Source organism: Talpa occidentalis, unplaced genomic scaffold (genome assembly GCF_014898055.3).
Source record: "Talpa occidentalis isolate TD23 unplaced genomic scaffold, MPIMG_talOcc4v2.1 talOcc4.12, whole genome shotgun sequence".
In the NCBI taxonomy this organism is placed as follows: domain Eukaryota; kingdom Metazoa; phylum Chordata; class Mammalia; order Eulipotyphla; family Talpidae; genus Talpa; species Talpa occidentalis.
Genome location: NW_023601212.1, coordinates 80270355 through 80288804, shown reverse-complemented (window position 1 = coordinate 80288804; position 18450 = coordinate 80270355). Strand labels below are relative to the sequence as shown.

The following is an 18450-nucleotide window of genomic DNA, read 5'->3' as shown; positions in this document are numbered from 1 at the left end:
TCCAACTTGGTGTTCTGGTGCAGGGCGTTGGGGAACCCGGGAGACGGGCACAGAGCTGAGTTTCAGCACCCTTTTAGAAGCATGTGGGGTGTTATTTATCACCAAAGTTTAGATTAAGGGAACTGTGAGCCTGATACACTCTCCTCCCCTGCTCTGGCCAGACCTGGGTTGCCCTCAGCCCTCCCCAGCTGGCCCCACCAATGCTGTAGGGAGCACTCAGGGTGGAGCTGTAATCCTTCTTCCTTCATGTTTAGATTTTTCTGATTGTTGGTGTTACATATTGTTTCCTGGACATTGTGGGTATTACGGGACTCTGAACCTTAGGTTTTCTATTTTAGCAGACCCCTGATGACACCACACTGGTGGGACAAAGTGGCTATGTCACCGCTGCAGGGCAGGGAGAGGACACCATCTCATTACTACACTGTGGGGCGAGGCGGAAGGTGGCACCCTTCTCAGTCTCCTCCTAGCTGTGACAGGTTCCAAAGACTCTCCTTGTTGATGATCTTGACAGTTTTGAGGAGTCAGGTATTTTGTAGACTGTCCCTCAATTGGGATTTGTCTGACGGTTATCTGATGATTAGGCTGGGGTTATGGGTTTCGAGGACAAAGACCACAGAGTGTCATCGTCATTACATCATATCAAAGGTGATAACCACCCACGTCTAACATAAACAGTGGTTGATCCTGATGTCCAACACACCCGTGAGGTGTGTTGCCAGGTTTCTCCATTGTAAAGTTCCCTTCCTGCCCCATCTCACACTATCCTCTTTGGGAGGAAGTCACTAGCACAGGCAACATACACTTAATCAGATCTCTTTTTCCTCTTACACATTATGACTTATTGAAGGAATTAGTTTTTACCCGGGTCTGTAAATTTCCAAAACATTTAATTTGAAAGTTCATTACGCCAATATGAAGTATATATACAGCAAAAATAAACAAAAAACCATGATTTGAGACTAGTTCCCATACAACCCAAATGAGGTTTTTAAATAGTAATCATTTTTAGGAAAAATCATCTAAAATCATATGCAGCTATAAGATCTGGATGCTATTCTAGATGTTTCTGTTTATTTGGTAGAAATTCATCAGAGGAAATGGAATCATTTCCATTTTCTCTGAAAAGCTTATTTTATAAAGAAACTTGGAATTTACATATATCCTCATGACTCTCCTTAATCACAAGGAAAGCACAATTGTCAATGTTATATTTGCCTTTCTGTCACGCGTAGGGCTATTTTTAGCCTAGAATGAATGGTAGAATGGTTTGTGACTTGTGTAGACGTCACAGTACACTGACGCCTGTAAGACAGGCATTTTGAGGACATAAGAAGTCCATGTAAAGGGCTTGAAGCCTGTTACCCTTTTATATCACTAAAGACCACCCTAAATTTTATGTTTTTGCTTTTATGATGTATTTTTATAACAATAATCTGTTTGATGCTGAGCTTCTAGATACAAGTAATAATTAAGAAAAAAATGACTACTTTTTTAAAAAAACAAAATGGCCCCAGTATACATTGTAGGGAAAAAGGATAAGTACTTAATATGAGGATGGTGTTAAAATGCTAATATTAAGGGAATTTTGAGTAATCCCTGACATTGTGGTAAATATTTTTTTTTTTTGCATATTACATTAGCTCCCTGTCATCCTTTTTCATTTTATCAGATGTCTTGGTAATGTAGACAACTGGCCACATTTAATCTGACCCCTTTCAAAGATATCACTTAAATCTCTGAATGACTCATCAACTCCAATTTACCACTTATTTTCACCATGAGCATTTTGAAAAAGAAGAGTAATCAGATATGAAAAACAAATGATAAGGGGAATAATTACATACTAGAGAAGGTACAGACATAAATGAAGTAGAGATTCAAAAAAGACCCAAGTTCAAAAGGTAATTTATTGTAGGATAAAGGTGACATTTCAAAACAGCTGGAAGATGACGTTCCCTGGGCTGTTTTAGGAGGTGGTGGGGCAGTAGGATCTCTTCCTCATTCCTTACATTATATCAAACTCCGTGTGGATCCAAGATATAAACATAAAAAAATGAAACCATAAAAGTACTGTCAAGAAGATTTAGCATTTTAACAATTCTGGATGGAATAAACATAACATAAAATTTAGAAGCCACAGGAAAAAAAAAAAACACAGTAGCCTCTGTTTGGCTTAAACACACACTTGCAAATCCAAAAGACAAATGACAAATGTGGAAGAACACCTCCAGCGGTGTGACACTCACAAGGCTAATGTCTCTGTTGAGCTTTGGAAAAGGAGGTGAAGACAAAATAATCCATGAGAGGCATTAGAGGAAAAGATGCTTAACCTTACTCACAATTAATGAAAATCCTTTCTCACCTACTAGACTAAAAAAGTAAAAATTACAGAGGTGAGACGTTCAAGGTCACCGGGCCCAGACACCTTGGACTCACTGGGCCATTTTTGCTCATGGGACGGCTGCTGCACTACTATGGATCCAGGCCCGGCAGGATGAAGGGGACAGGAAAAAGGCCAAAAGTTCCTGTTTCTGCTTAAGAGTCTCTGCTTACATCTCATTTTTGGAAACTGTCCTGTGGCTGTGCAGGTGGCATATGGGATAGTGATTTTTAAAAAAACCTTACATTGTATAAAGTGCATAAATGCAGCATACCACTTATGTATTTCACAAAATGAACACACCCAATATGAGTAGTGCCCAGATCAAAAAACAAAGTGGGAACAACTTCCTTTCGACTCCTCACATGCTCCCTCCTCACAGTCACTAGGGGAGGGCTTTTTATTGGGTACATTCTGTGACCAAAATTAGGGCCATTAGGAAAGGAACCAGCTGTTACTTCTGTCACATCACACCATTTTTAATATTTGCCTAAAGACACTCTTATCTTTAATTCTTCTCCCAAAACCTTTCATTCTCACTCTACGAAATTTTGTCTTTTAGAAAAAATGGCCAATATTCACATTTCCTGTAATTTCAAATTGTGTCACTGGGACCAAGAACGAGTTGACCCCGGGCAGGACCTTCCTGGATCCAATGAGGTGCCTCTGGCACCATGACTAGATCCCTGAGTTTGGAGAGGACTGGGAATATGAAGACATCCTAGTAAAACAGTAAGGACCCCATGCCATGGATATGATGAATCTAGGAAAAATTTGCAATCCTATCTACATTTTTTAGAAGAAAATCCCAAGATAAGATAGGTGTGGCTACATCTTGGGACAGAATTAAGAATGTATTTAGTATTCCAATATACATATTGGAGAGACTGTCTTTGTCTGTTACAAATATATGCAACTCTCCTTGGGGTCCCCATCCTACTAAACAGCACCATATTCACCTTGGAGAGAATCCCTGTTTTGTGGGAGGCAGCCATCAGCATCCCAGCATCACATGCATAAGCTAATCCGCATGCAACAGAGACTCTACAAATGCTATAAATGTGAGGGCTTTCAGGAAAGCAAAGCTCATTCAACGTCAGAGAATTCACACTGGAGAAAAACCATATGCACGTAATGGATGTAAAAACGCTTTTAGACAGCGTTCCAAGCTAATTAGACATCTGGGATTTTATAGCAAGAGGAGCCCTGTGAGCATAATGGATGAGGAAGAACCTTCAATCAGAGTTCCATCCTTAGACAATATCAGCTGATTCATTTGGGGCATAAACTGTTAAATGTGATGAATATAGAAAACTATCTAGGGAAGCGTGGAGCGTATTGAACATCAGCTCATTCATGCTAGAGAGAAGCCTATGAGTATAATCAATGGGGAAAATCATTTGGGGATAGCTTCGCCCTTTCTCATCACTGGAGAATTCACAGGAAAGAAACACGCATTGTAAAGATGGTGGGAGAGCTTTTAGTCAGTAATCAGGCTCATTCATACTGGAGAAAAAAACCTTGATTATGAGAATGAGGAAAAGCCTTTATTCTTTTCCTTATTGGATTTCAGAGAATCCTTAGTGATATATGGGGAAACTTTGGGGGGGTGGTGGAATTCAGGGTTTATTAAGTATCACATTCAAGTATTAATCACATCAAAGTAGGGGCTTAAACTTTTTGCTTTTCTACCCCAAAGTTTTCATTCTTTCATCTCATAGGATTTATTATTAATTTTTTTAGGTATTCAGTAAATTTCTGCTGAATAAAGTAATACTGTAGGCAAACATTAGTTGGCCTGGTTTGGGCCTTTGGTGAAAGACTCCATGAAATATGTAGAGTGCATAAGGACACATTGAAAGGGGCTATGGCCTAAGGGGCAGAATCTGGTAGCTGCAATTTCTAAAATCATTGCAGCCTGTGGGTGGACCCCATTCATGGGATATGGGTAGGTGGCTTTCCTCAAGTTTTGAATGTAATTGATTACTTTGTATTTTTAGGATACATTAGGAGATGCTAGTTTACCTGTTTTATAATTAAAACTAGAAATGTAAAGGGGAAGGACTGGAGTTATTGACTTCAACTCATTTCATAAGGCCAGGAAGCATCAGTCATGTTTTCTTGTGTTGGAGAAACACAAACCACGTTGCTTGAAGAAAGCTTGGGCCCATCCTCGTCCACTGTCTGCTTCTCTCCTCCAGGTCTAGCCCTTTGTCCCCAGACTGGCACTGGAAGTCTTCTGGAAGTCATCCTCTGACTATATTCACTCTCAACTGTTTCAGGCCTTGTGCCTTTCTGGCTCCTGGCTTTGCTTAAGGAAGCCAGGGAGAAAATGGGGAGAAGTGAAGAGACAAAAAATGAAGAAAGCAGAGTGCCCAAAGCCAGGATGGCACATCAGGGTGCCTGACTCCTACAAGGATCTGCACTATCACTGCTGCTGGCTGCACAGTAACTAGAGGGTCTAGTTTTCTACCAGTTTAGTTCTGGCTGTCCTAAGTTTCTTCCAGCTTGTCCATGGGCCTTCTGAAACCCTACTGTGGACACCTCCCCTGCTGCTCCTTCCGCCTGCCTTCACAGCTTTCTAGCCTGTGCATCAGCTCTGCATCTCCAACATTCGACCTCCCCCCACTTCACCACAAAGAACTGTTTCCTGAACAGCACCACTGAACTCCATTTTAGAAGTTCAGTGCTCATACATTTGGAATGTCCCTGAATCTTTTCTCTCATCCTTTGATGGCCTGTAGACCCAGGAGTTGGGATTAAGTGCTAAAATTGCTCTGTAGCAGTGACAATCTCGGCTTTTATTTCCTACCACAAAAGCAAGATTTCCAATGTCTAAACTTGGGTTGATTTCCCATTTGGTGCTGTACCAAGAGCCAGGGGCTCTAGAGAATTGGTGATAGAGAGGTTCAGAGCAGTGCTATACTGGTTAAGAATGCCTTTGGCTGCAAGTAGCAGAAATCTGCTTTGAAAATAAAGACATTTAATTTCTGTGTCAATAAAACTGGAAGTAAATGGTTCCAGGATAGGTATAGTGGCTCAACTATATCATCAAGGACCCAGGCTCTTTTTGTCTGTCTCTTTGGTGTTCTGACTTTCCCCCTTAGTTTTGTTGCTTTATGGTCTCAACGTGGCTGCTACAGCTCCAAGGATCATGTCTTTAAACATCCATGTTGAAAGCAGGAAAAAGGGACAGGCCTCTTCATTCTTGCTTCTGTAATCAGAATGTAAAATTATTCCCAGAAAGTCCCCCAGCCATTTCCTAGTGGGTGTTGTTGGCAGAACTAAGTCATGTGTGCACGTTTAAGTCAACTGACAGCAGAGGGAATTGATGAAGTTGCTGCAATGACACACACGGGAGAGGCGGGGCAGTGAGCCCTATGGAGTGCTGGGGCAGCCTGGCTGGCTTCTCTGCCTGCGTCTCACAGGCTCCCAGCTCTGTGTGGTCAGTGCCTCCTTTATCCTCTTGCCAAAAATAAGCTATTGTTCTCCATATTCTAAGTCTGTTTTTAGTTTTCTTCAATCTCCAAGTTTCTTCTTCAATGTCATTCTGGTCTGCACATTGATCCATCCAGGCCCTATTTGCCTTCAAGACATTTTTTCACACACTGCCTATATGGGCTGATTTTTGGGTTCCTATTTCCCCAAAGGGAAATCTGACTGGTCTGTTTCCTTCTATTTGTGAGCCATGTGACTTCAAAAGACATCTGCCTGTATGGCCTGGTGCAGTGACCTACCTACCTGAATATGTATAGGAGGGGCCTAGTGCAGGGCCATGTGCTACATTCAGCACAGCCTGGCAGTGGGGCTGAACAAGGCAGTTCCCCCAGAAGGGAGCTGGCAGGACAGGTCTAATAGAGTGGAGAAGAAATCGGGCAGTGGGTTCATGAGCTTGGATAGGATGCCAGTGCAATTAGGTTACTCTACAGGGAGAAGTCACAAGAGAGAACACAGAGGCACCAGACACATGAGTAAAAAAGCATTTTGCACATCTCAGCCCCATTTTGGTGGCTGCCACATGGAGAGAAGGGGAGGATTCTAGTTGGCAGATAGAACCAAAGTCCCTGACCCACGGCTGCTGTTAAATCATTCTAGCCAAATACAGCTACTTGGGTCATTCCAGTTGAGGACTAGATATGGTGAAACAGAAGTAAATCACTTCTGCTTTGCTCTGCCCAAATACCCAACTTACAGAATTGAGACTATAATCACAGAACCCTGAGTCTGCTGTGACTCCAGGAGACCCCCAAATTCCCACAGAGAAATTCCAGTGACTGCTAGTGGGAGCTCACTGCCTCCCACAGACATGGCTTTAATAGGGGCTGGAAGATTTCAGTACCTATTAGTGGCTCTGAAAGGTCTGACAAGGGATTATAGAAGCAGGACTAAGTCAAGCTAGCCCTGAAACAGAAACAGAAAGTGGACTGGCTATTCCAGCAAATGAAATTAAAAATCCTGCAATAGAAAAATGAGAGCCTTTAAAACCATAGCTAATGGGCAGACCTGGTCTTGAATCTCTTCTATGTATTAGTTGTATGACCTTGGACAAGTTATTTAACCTGTGTAAACCCTATTTCCTGCAATTTTTAACACAAGGATAGAAACATCCTTCTGCACGGGGCTGTGGGGAGGACTGAATGAGACTGCATGGGGAGCACCTGCAGAGCAAGCGCCAGGTGCACACGGGTTACTATTGTTAGGGGTGCTTTTGCACAGGCTGGGTACGGTCAGAAACCCAGTGAGGAGAACCAACCTGCCAGTGAACATCAAGAGGCTGGCTTGGTTGTTCTGGATAGGGACTCTCCTGGTGTCCTCCATGGCGAGTAGGGAATGACTTTGGGGGTGTATCTTTTAGACCATAAAACACTTCATAGCTTTCCTGCTAGACTGTTTACTTGCAATTTCCTAAAAGCTTTCAGAACAGCTCCCTAAGAGTGCCAAGCCAAGCCACCTACCCCTCCCAGCCCTGGCTCCTCCAAAAGCCTTCAGCTGATGAGCCATTTTAATCCTCTATACCTAGTTCTGTAAAATTCTTATTTAATTTGGGCTTTAGATGGTTATTAGCAGAGTGATTTGAGAGGGACGAGGAAAGCAAGGGTAAATGCCATTCCAGCTATAAGTTTCCAAGACGGGAGCACAAAACCCTGGAGACCAGCTGTCCTGGGGCCCAGAGATGACTGCTCCGCTTCTGGTAAGCAGATGAAGAGGGAGCGCCCTTCCTATCTCTCCTAACACTCAATGACCTGCGCACATCTTCACCGGGTTCAAGGGTTAGCTGCTTTGAAGCAACCTTGGCTTCCTAAGAACTCTCACCATCCCCACCTTTCTAACTTAATAGATTTTAAAGAAACTTAGAAGAAAACTCCAGGGCTCTATCAAACCCTCAATGTATACAGAGTTTTTCCCTTTTTTTGCAGGGGAGATAGAGATTTTGTAACTAGCAAAAGACAAAGGGCCTTTTCTACATTTTGTGCTGGGAACTCAACTCAGCCAAATGTCAACAGGAGAATGTCCTCGTTGGGGGAGGGGGTGATGTGGAGGCTCAGGCGGGACATTTCAGTACACGGATTAATATCTGTTTTCCCTCCACGAGCCCCTTGTTGCTGGCACCCGCAGGAACAAACACCTACTCTGTGCTAGAGGGACACTATGCTGGGCCCTCAGACAGATGCCGTGAACAGATGCCTCAGACACAGGCCTCGTCCTCACAGGGTTCATGTACAGAGCAGTTTGTGCGTCTGACATACGTAATCAGCACACTCCGATGACAGCTCTGCAAGAATGCTGACTTTATGCTTTCCTGTTCTGAAGCCCTCCCCTGCCTCACACAGGTCATTCCCAGGATTAGCTCAGCACACGGCAGCTAGCAATGTCTCTTGCAGAGCTGATGGGGATGAAGCATCTATTACCTCATGGATGGAGAGCAAGGCTAATCCGCCCACGGGCAGAAGGTCTGAGAGGGGAAGGGGTGGCAATAAGGTTGAGATCACCTTCCAAGTGACAGTCATCCCAGAGAAGGCAGCTACGTCTTCAGTTAAGGGTGCATGCATCTCCATCCGCGACTGCCCGGAACCACACATCTGTCCTCTTCAACTGCAGTGTCCACAGTTGCCTGCTGTCATCCATCCACAAATGGCCTCAAGTTTCTCAGTATTAAATGTGTGTGGAGACTACGAAGGGCAAGACGTGATTCTTCTTCACAGAGCTTTACGTCTGAGTAGAAAAAAGTGCACGAGGGTCATGAAGGACTAGAGCGTTACATGAGAATGGGCTTTCTGGGCAGGGACCTCTCAGAAGTGCAGGGCAGGAGCCTGACAGCAGGTCTGTGAAGGCCAAGGAAGGTTACAGGGAAGACATAGACTTCAGACCAGACTTGGGGGTGGACAGGATTTGGGGAGGAGGGTTAGGCTGCATTCTGGGTGGGGGGGCACTTCGACCTGAGTAACGGCTACAGGGGCTCAGGATGTGAGCTGATCATTCCCCTTGAGAAGGAGAGTTCAACCAATGCTTTTTCTTCTCGCTGCTGTCATTGCAAGAAGAAACTACCAGAGGTCGAGCATGGACTCTCTGCTTCCCAATAAGGGGGGCTTATGACATTCTCATTTCCCATAGTGTCACCACAGCATGAGGCCAGGGTTAAGGCCATGCTGTCCACACACTCAGCCTTCCTGCCAGGGCAGAACATGGAGGTCATTGTGGGCAGGCTGTTGCTTCTCAGGCCAGGGTCTGGAGACTTCATGCTGATGAAGATAGGACTTGGGGACGCTGCAGACTATAAGCCCAAACTTGCTCCACTGACAGGACACAAGTGGCTGAACATTTGGGCAGAATTCTGGCAGAGTATCAAAGAAACCATTGAGCAGAGGGAAGCTTATATTATGAATAAGGGAAAATTTCCATTCATCTCATAATTCACACTACAGAGATTCCCTGTGAATGACCCAGTGTAGGAAAACCCTCAGGCGGAGGTGAGCAGCTGCTGGGGAGGAGAAAACCACAGAGAGGGCTGCAACGCAAATAGAGCAGAGAGCGGTAGAGCCTGGCCTTCAGAGGGTCACGCAGGAGGAAAGTTACAGCTGGCCAAGTGGGGCTGCCAAGAAAGCACACCTCACCTGTCAGCTCACTGTTCCGGGCTGGATCTTTTCAGACGTAATGACAGGGAGGGTGATCATTTGAGGAGAAATCAGCCCGTATTCATCACCCCATGGGCTGGTGCTTGTCATAAATGGAGACATTCTTTGGGGTGCTCCAACCTCACAGAACATGGGGCCTACTCATACTGTCAGAGGGGCGGGCCTCTGTGCAATGTGACACGAAGCGTTCACAGAAGAAAAAAACCAGGAACAAAGGGTGAAGCTAAAGATTTTGTTTGAACTTGTACTTTTTACACTAGCAAAGGACAGACTCTGGCTGAGGGAAAGCTGACATCCTGTGGGGATTTGTTCTGATGACACATCCGCATCCAGGTGGTCCTTGTGCCACCCTCGCAGGGACATCTTATGCTGTGCAGGAGAAGAATCCAGGACTCAGAACTCACAATTTTCCCGTGGAGTAGTGACAATGTTCCTTCATCATCCCTCCTCCTTCCAGGTCATTCTTCACTCTTTCTGCTCTGTGAGGGTGTGATGGCACCTGTGCCTGGCCTGTTATCTGGTCCTCCAGTGAGCAGGAGGCCACCTGTCTGTCAAGAGGCCGATGACTACTGTTCCACATCTGACAACTGGCCAACACACCACTGGGGACACTGCTGTGACAGGCACTCTCGGTGATTCACTCATTCCACAAATATCTTTTGAGCATCTACTCTACTCTGCACCTGCACTATTATTTGTGCTGGGGACAGAGGACAGTGAAGGAGGAGGCATCAGGAAATAGTGACATGGGCAACTGGGGGTGGGGGCAAAGTGAGCGGAATCAGGAGAACAGTAGCACCTCTGACATTACAGGGTGCCTGTGTCCCGAGATTTCAGAGGGCTTAGGAAAGAGTGCTGGATGAGCCAGCAGAGGATTCCTCAGAGCAACCCTGCAGGCCTGGTCCCTTGTACTTCTGTGATGGAAGTGAGGCACACGTAGCCAAGGGGCCGCTAACAGTGAGCCTGTGAGTTCTTTTTTCCCCTCATGAACCAAAAGGTTTTCCAGGAGGCTCAGTGAGCAGAATGAGCAACAAAGCCAGGACTGACAACAGGAGATTTTGATGGGAACTGGCAGTTCCTGGACCCAAGGGGAAAACATCTTGTGCAGGAACAACAGCTAGGCCTGCAGGATGATTCCCTGCATATGTCCCAACTCCAAGCGCTGGCAGCCATGCATGAGCAAACACCCCCCTCAAGTGGCCAAAAGAGGTATTGCTACTGGGGTCTGCAGGATAGGGGTTCTCAAAGAGACCTCCCAGGGCTTCTTGGTACTCTGATAGCCAGGTGAAAGGAAGTGATAGTGGATCCCAGGAAATTCTTACCTCCTTTCTTAAAGAAATCTGAATAATGGTGAAAATATATGTATACGCCTAGAAAAAATGCTTTAAGGACACTTAAATGCTACCAGTGATTCTTTCTAGAATAGGGGACTACATTTTCTCATTTATATGCATTTTAAAACTTTCTGTCAGGGACACGCATCATTTTTGTTAATCAGAGAAAAAAAAGTATTACATCTTTTAAAATAAGAGCTGAAATGACTCAGAATGGTCCAAGAGGGATGAAGGTGGAAGTCTCTATAATTTGAGAACTAAGTCGTCTTGCGACAAGTTGCTGTCAAGGCCAGCAGCCCATGACCTTCCATTTCTGGGAGCACAGGCCTAGCTGGTTACAAAGCCACGTAGAAAAGGCCTGAGTTAGGGAACCAGGTTTCCTAAAGGATTACCTCCAGGTTCTGGGAGATCTGGAAGTCTACTCCACACACTCACCTTGAGGGTTTTCTCTTGTGGGAGTTCAGAAACTGTGGCATGGGGTCTCAGCCTGTGTAACTTTCCTGACTCAGAACAAGGGGCTCACCTGGCCTGGAGGTTTGGTCACTTGTCACTTTCACAGCTTCTCTTTCTTCTACTGGAAGCTCTTCTCTTGGACAGGGCAGCTGCTCACCCTTCTACCTGTTCAGTTCCCTGGTATTGGACATGCTGGTCCCAGGTTCTGGGACATTCTGAGGTTATCTCCCACCTCAGGTACCTTCAGAGCTTCCCTGTAGACTGCTTGAGTCACCCTTAGGGTCTTCTTTCAGCAAGTTCCTTATTTGTAGTCTGAAATCATACATAGAAAATCAAAATACTATTTGCTGTGCAAAAAGAGGTCATTGCAATAAAATCCGTGCTTTCCATAGGGGCTTGATTACATCAACTCTAGCCTATGACGCAACAATGAAAAATGAGATTATTTGATGATTTGATGATTTCTTTTGTTAAAAAAGAAGATTATAAAGTACTACATTTGTGGTAAAATTATGAGTTACTTTTATTTTCTTTTTAAGCATATTTTTATTTTCCAAATGTTCTGTCATGAACATGTATTACTTTTATAACACAAAACATCCCTCACATCATTATTTTATGAACTTGGTGAGGAGGAGAAAGCACAGGACCAGAGCGTAGCTGGGTGACTACAGGGGAAGAATAACTTGGAAGAATAACTTGGCTTCTCCTGGCCACACAGGAGAGGCCATGGTGCACAAGCAGAGCCCCAAGGGGCCAGAGCTAGTGACCTGCAGAGAGGGGACATTTGGGCAGCCCCTGGTGGTTTGAGCTAAGTGCAAAAAAAATGAAAGGAAGGAGGCAAGAGGAAAGAAAGCTGGGCTTGAGGGGACAGTTCTGTGTTGGAAAAAGAACTGTTGTATGTGATAATTTAAAAATAATTTTTACATGTTAGGACTTTGTAATTTATATTTCTCATTTACTTTTTCCTCTATTATTTTGTTTGCTGCTTACAGATGAGTAAACAGAGGCTCAGAGCAGTTAAAGGAGTTGCCCAGATGGCAAGCTAGTACGTAGTGGAGGCAGCACCTGAATCTTGTTGGCTCAGCACCTGTTCCTTGGGCCAGTGCGCAGCTGCCCTTCCAGTGCATGGGTGGTGGGGTGGGGTGAGGGAAGCGTTGCATATTGAGACTTGAAACCCAGGAGGCTGCAAACACTAACTGGTAGGCCAAACACTGACTGACTAGAATAGCTGCGGGTTAGTGGAGCAGGGGCCAGAGGCTTCTTGTAGGACGAGGTGGTAACCATTCAATGTTAGACCCTGAAAAGGTCCTAAGGAGTGGGGGTAAATGCCGGGGCTGCCAAAGTGGGAAAACAGCAGCAGCTGCTTACCAAAATATTTACTACTTTGACTATCCAGAAATATTTACTACTTTGACCATCATTCACCCTAGTGGGTCCTGGATGAATGTCACCCCTGCCTCTGATCACCCAGGGATCCCAACAGTGACAGGGAAAAATCTAGTTGTCCAATGTATTATTTTGGTGCGGTAGCTTTGCAGTCAAGCCACACCCAAAAAAGAAGGGACTTGATGCTCCCCTGCTGTAAGTATCTGTGCACATGACAAAATCTGTGAAGTCCAACCTTGGTTCCTCATATTCATGCAAACTGGGCACAGCTGGTGTAAAACAGCAACCCCTAGGGTGTTATTTGGCTTTGCAATAAGCATTTATAGTCCTCTTACAAAGGAAGCTACAGATCTTCCTTGACTGACAGTGGGGCTAGGTCCTGATAAACCCACTGTCAGCTGGAAATATCCTGAGGTTGAAATGCTGACAGGGAGCTGTGGACTGAAGCTGCTGCCCAGCATTACCACAGCATCAGAGCAGTGTCTACTAAGTGCATATCTCTCATTACTACGAAGTTGGCAAACCCCAAGTCTTAAGTTAGGGAACATCTGTTCTCAGTTCTACAAATTCATAGCAACAGAAATAGTGATGTAAGGGCTGCTCTGCTGTCTGAAGGAAGACACGGGAGCATGCCCAGCCCCTCCACCTTGCCTGCTCCCCACTTGGCTTGGGGTGGGTGCCTCATTGGGTCTGTTCTCTCGATCCTCAAGCTCCCTGCTTCCCCTGGAGCAGGCCTCGCTCCACTCCACACAAGGCGACTCGGTCTTCTGGGTTCCCTTCCAGCGCTGAGTGCAGGCTATATGAAGGGAGCAAAGATGACGTCACTGTCCAGAGTTCCCTGGGAGCCACACCACAGAGTGTGGTTTGAATAAGGTTACCCCACCAGAATTTACAACTGTGCAACAGTGTGTCCAGATGGTACCTGGGGATGGCTGAGACAGGGGTTCATTCTCCTGCTGTCCTGCTGTCACCTCAGCGCCGCTCTGAGTTCTGGATGTAAGGTCTCATGCCAGTTTGAGGATCACACTCAGCTTCTAGCACAGGCCTCTGAGCTGTGATGTTCTGTCCTGCTTTCCTCACAGGAAGGTCCAGGAAAAAGACCCCAGTCCACTTCCCCAGGGGATGCTGCTTCTTACCTGTGGCTGAGAGGGCTGGAGCTCCTAATGTCCACATTATAACCGGGGCTCAAATGTTCTTTGAATCTCTAGCTGAAGCTGCTGTACATGGTATTCTTGTGCTGGTGGTAGAGGTGCCTTTTCCCCCAGAAAACCTCCTGTCTTGGAGACAAGAAAATTGGGAGATCTGAAGGAAAGGGGTGCTTTTTTTCTTTTAAGAAAATTTAAGACTTGCCCGCCACCCCATGTACTTCCTTTAAATACTGTTTTCTACTGATTACAAAGCAACATCTGTTCATTAAAAGACATAATTAAATGTTACACGTTTATAAAACATTCAAAGGGATAGTCCTATATGACCCTACTTTGTAGAGATGACCTAAACTAAATTTTTTTAAAAAAGATTTATTTATTTATGCATATTGGAACTGGGGTACAGGTCAGAGGTGTGGGGGTGTGTGAGAGAGTATTCACCAGAGACAGAGTGGGGAGCAGAACAGGTGGATCTACTGAAATACACTGCTGAGGGGAGTAGTGGGTGAGACAGGAAAGGTCTGCTGTGCCATGTGGATCAGCTCTCTGGCTGGGGATCAGCTCGTGCTGTGCTACAGTGGCTGGTGATAACTTCTTAGTGCTGACATTTAACCCCTTGTGCCACCACCTCTCCACTGCCTAGGTGGTTCTCCCTGCAGCTCAGGGGTGTGGTGGGGTGGGCCAGCAACAGCTCCAGCACAATAAATTTAAAAAAATTTATTTTCCTTAGTTTTATTGAGGTAAGTTGACAATTAAAATTTACTGTATTTAAGGTATATGATGATGATTTTAAATGAGATTTTGATTCAAGTTTTGACAAAATAGTTATTGTTTAAAAATTAACTTTATGTTAACATAAATTTGTATCCATTTACATGATGAACATATTTTCTGAATCTCCCCTAAATGTCCTTATTTCCAAATATTCCATTGTCAAAAATCATCAGAACAGCCAACAAACTCCAGTTTTTCTGAATCCAAACTTCCCTCCCAGTTGCTAGGTGTTTCTAACTCAGGAAGGTTCACCCTCTAGTTTGTGAAGTTGAGGCCAACTTTGGAATTGTGTCTCTGGATGTAATCAGTTTGCAGAGAACAAAATGTGGAAGGATAATGTCCTCAGGGTCCCATGGTTAATGTCTCGGCACCAAAGTACAGACTGTGTGTACAGAGTTAAAGCCCTTTTAAGTTTACTAAAGGCAGTGGATAAGGTGCTCCAGAAGTAGAAAGCTCAGCCAGAAATGTGAAACCTGCACTTAATTCTGTAATGTGTAAAATGTATATGCATTTTATCAATACTTTCTGTAAAGGATGATATAAAAGTTGACTAGTTTAAATAATGATTTAAATGAAGCATCCCCAGGCAAGCATCAGCGTCAAGAACCTTAGAAAGACCTAAGAAATCAACCAAAAACTAATCCCCAAAGGTAAAACAGAAGAGTTAGGAAGCACAGAGACAACAGTGTCGGGTCAGAGTAGTTAGCTTTAGTTTACTTTGAAGGATCCACCCTCTCCCTATTTTCATCCATTAGTTCTCTCTTCTATCTGCTATCCTGGTTCACTGGGTTCTCTTCCCTACCTTCCAGCACCAACACCACCACCTCTCCACTGCCTAGGAGGGTCTCCCTGCAGCTTAGGGGTGGGGTGGGCCAGCAACAGCTCCAGCACAACAGCCCCAGATAGGGGGAACTTGCTGTGCATCTCAGGCCTCTGCCCCTGGCCACAGAGCTTCCGGGGACACAATCTCACAGGGTGGAAAATCTCCTGGTCATAGAACAGTCTGAAGACCCAGTTCCTGGCTGGGAGGACGATTCCCCAGGTGCATGCTTCTTCCCCAGCAGGTGATCCTCTGCCTTCACCTTCAGTGCCAGAATTCTGCCCTGCACTTGAGGGACCCAGGGGGCATAACCCTCTTCAGTCCGGTGCTCACTCTTGCCCAGAAAGGCTCCCAAGGAGGCCTGCTTGCAGTGAGAGAGCTGTTTCAGAAAAACTCCTCTAACTTCTTATATTTCAGAAACTTTCCGCAACACACAAAATACATTGAAAAATAATAAAACCCCTTGATTATGGAAATTTTCAGTCCCACTAAAGAAAATATAATAATACAATGAACTCTCATAGACCCACCACTCAAGTGCAATACTTATTCATTTTTCCATCATTCTTGTTTTTACCACATCCCACCACTTTCTGGTGTATGGAGTGTTCAACAGCAAATACCAGATTTCACACCTTCCTGATATCTCAGTGTGTATCTCTGGCAAATAAGGATTAAAATTACACTTCAAATTTTTTTTTTGAACAAATATGATAGAATAGTGGTCTCCCTGTTCCCATTTCCACCTCTAGTCTTATAGATAAGGGGCCAATCTCCTTTATCCGTTCTAACTCTCCCACCCCCTATGACACTGCGTATCTTTCAACCAAATCTCAGACATCATTTCACCCACAAAATATGCAGTATGTTTCTAAAACTTTTTTCCTTTAAAAGCATAACTGCAATTGCATTATCACCACTAAAACCTTTAAACAGAATTCCTCAATATTTTCACTGTTCACGTTTCCCTGATTTAAAATAATTTCACAGTTGGTTATTAGACCCCCAGTCCCAGAAAGATCCACATGTTGAATTGGTTGGTAAGTCTCTTCAACTTCAGGTCTACTGCCCTCTTTTTAAAAATGTCTTCTAGTCCTATAATTTGTTGAAGAATTTCAGCTGTGTGTCCTTTGAACGAAAGGACACTTAACCTGTCGAGCGGCTGCCGTGTGCCAGGCACCCTGCCTGCTGCTGCAAATAAAGGCAGGAACAGACAGCGATGGCCCGGATCCCCGATTTGGGGCAAAACATTGCCTCTAAGTCAATGACTCGCTCCCTCCTCCTCTAACAGAAGAGGGTTAGACTTGCTGCTCTTTCAAGGATCCATTCTAAACCCCGAGGCTCGCCCTCTCGGCGCTGCGATCCAAGGTGTAAATCGGCGCACAGCGCAGATTCCCAGGGAACCTCGCCAAGACCTCGCCAGCGAGGCGGGCGCCGGCCCGAGGCGGTTGGGGCCAGGAATCGTCTTTACGACGGCCGCCCACTGCCCGGAGGCCGAGGGACCGCCAAGGAGCTCGCCCCAGAGGACAGAAAATCCTCACCATCCGAGGGGCGAGTGGCGCGGCGGCTCGCAGACGCGCTCTGACCGCGGCGGCCGGCGGTAACGGCAGCCGCGGGACCTCGCGCCCCCGCCGCGCGGGCCAACTCCACTTCCCAGAGCCCTTTGCGGCGAGCGGTGACCGCGGCGGCGGGCCCGGCTTTCGGCTCAGGGACCGGGCGTTACTTGGGCCCGCGGGTGACCACGTGCAGAACAGTGTCCACCTCCACGGCTTCCAAATGGGCGCCTCCCCGTTCAGCCCTCGGTTCTGAGGCCGGCCAGGACCCCGGGAGAGCGCGAACTACACTTCCCAGAGGGCCTCGGGGCTCCTCCCTTGCGGGGGCGCAGATTGGAAACGGTGAAGGCGAACTGTTGCCAAGGAGACTAATCCTGGGGTATTTGGGCTCTGGAACCCCCGGACAGGGGAGTGAGAGACAAAGAGGGATAGGGATAGAGTGGGAAATATGGTTATAAAGCGACTTCAAAGCACATCGCCCTCTTTTTTGCTTTTTTGTTTCTACCGACGCACAGGGCCAGCGCAAACATCGCGCGACCCCGGGGGACATGCGCGCGGTCTGAACCACCCGGCAGTCGGCCTTGGGCGACGGTCACCCCTGAGTGCCTGCTGACAGCTGGGCGCGCGAGGACGCGGGAAGAGACCCTTCCTCTCCCCTCTTGTCGCTCAAACACAAACTTTACCTCCCAAGTGTTATAGGGCAGCCCGATACAAACGGGGTGCCTGACTGTGGGTCCTCATCCGCGCGCTTAAAAGGACTTACTAATACTCTACTGCAGGCACACGCGAAAGGTTAATAAAAGGTTTATTTACAAGGGAAGGGCAAATGAGGAAATGTACAGCTCAGGGAGAAAAATGGGAGACAGGGCCTCCCTGGTGGCGCAGCGGTTGAGCACTGGGTTGCGAAGCTGCCCGCAGCCTCTGCAGCGCCAGTTCGATCCCCAGCTGCTTCCCGGCCAAGGGAGGAGGGTCCCACATGGCGCGCAGACCTCTCCTGCCGCCCGTCAGCCGTGTACTTCGGTCCTTCTGCCTGCTCTGGCTCTGGTGAATTCTCTCACCCTCCCGCGCTTAAATAAATAAATCAAAAAAAAGAAAAATGGGAGACAAAGTTTTAATTGCGCCCTACCCAATCGGCGGATCTGGAATCCCTAATGGCACTCTCAGAGCTGGCCGTAAGCCAGGAGCCCTGAAGCCAGGAGGCGAGGGACAGAGCGAGAAACCCCAAGGCCCACGTGTTTGGTTTTCATACCCAACCTGGCTACTTAATTCCACCCTCAGGTCCCAGCCACCTTCCCTATGGTGGTGATGGGATTTGTCTTTCCCAATGTCCTGATGGCTTTGGTCTGGAGGCGGGGTGGTGTCCACAAAGCCTGTATGGGATTAACTCAGGACATCCTTTCCCCCTAACACAAGTACTTACGGACTCGGTGTGTCCCTTCCTCTCATGCCAAGCCCCAGTGCTG

The 18450-nt window shown here is 46.2% G+C and overlaps 2 long non-coding RNA genes across 3 annotated transcripts in view; one reads left to right on the top strand and one right to left on the bottom strand.

Moving 5' to 3' along the window:
• The window catches only part of LOC119241556 (uncharacterized), a 46676-nt gene that overhangs the window by 10245 nt on the left and 17981 nt on the right, over nt 1–18450 (top strand). The window lies entirely within an intron of this gene.
• LOC119241555 (uncharacterized) lies at nt 1821–17043 on the bottom strand. Of its 2 annotated transcripts, none has more exons than XR_005124334.2 (5): nt 16976–17043; nt 13829–13969; nt 11374–11615; nt 8374–8596; nt 1821–5597 (listed from the first exon to the last, which is right to left on the bottom strand). It is a non-coding gene; the product is annotated as an uncharacterized LOC119241555 (long non-coding RNA). The 2 variants fall into 2 exon arrangements; XR_005124335.2 differs by having other exon boundaries at nt 13829–13965.